Genomic DNA, 322 nt, shown 5'->3' on the forward strand with positions numbered 1-322 from the left:
TGGGCCTTCCACGGGCCTGAATCCTAGCCCATAGGGTTTCTAGTCGTATTCAGGCCGTGGGGGCCCAGTAGGTGGCATTTTTTTTGTTTTTTTGTTTTATTTGTTGCTTTATTTAGTTTATTTTGGTTTTGGTTTATTTTTCTTTTGGTCTTTTGCTTTATTTTTTAATTCTTTTTGCTTTTAGTTTTAGAAAAATTATAAACTTTCTGTTAGTGCCATTAGTTTTCAAATCTGAGAACTCTTTTTTTGTTTTCTTTGTTGCTTTATTTATTGTATTTTGTTTCTACTTACAATGAAATACTTATTGTTGCTATTTTTATTT

The sequence above is a fragment of the Triticum aestivum genome, chromosome 2B (genome assembly GCF_018294505.1).
Source record: "Triticum aestivum cultivar Chinese Spring chromosome 2B, IWGSC CS RefSeq v2.1, whole genome shotgun sequence".
NCBI classification, from domain to species: Eukaryota; Viridiplantae; Streptophyta; class Magnoliopsida; order Poales; family Poaceae; genus Triticum; species Triticum aestivum.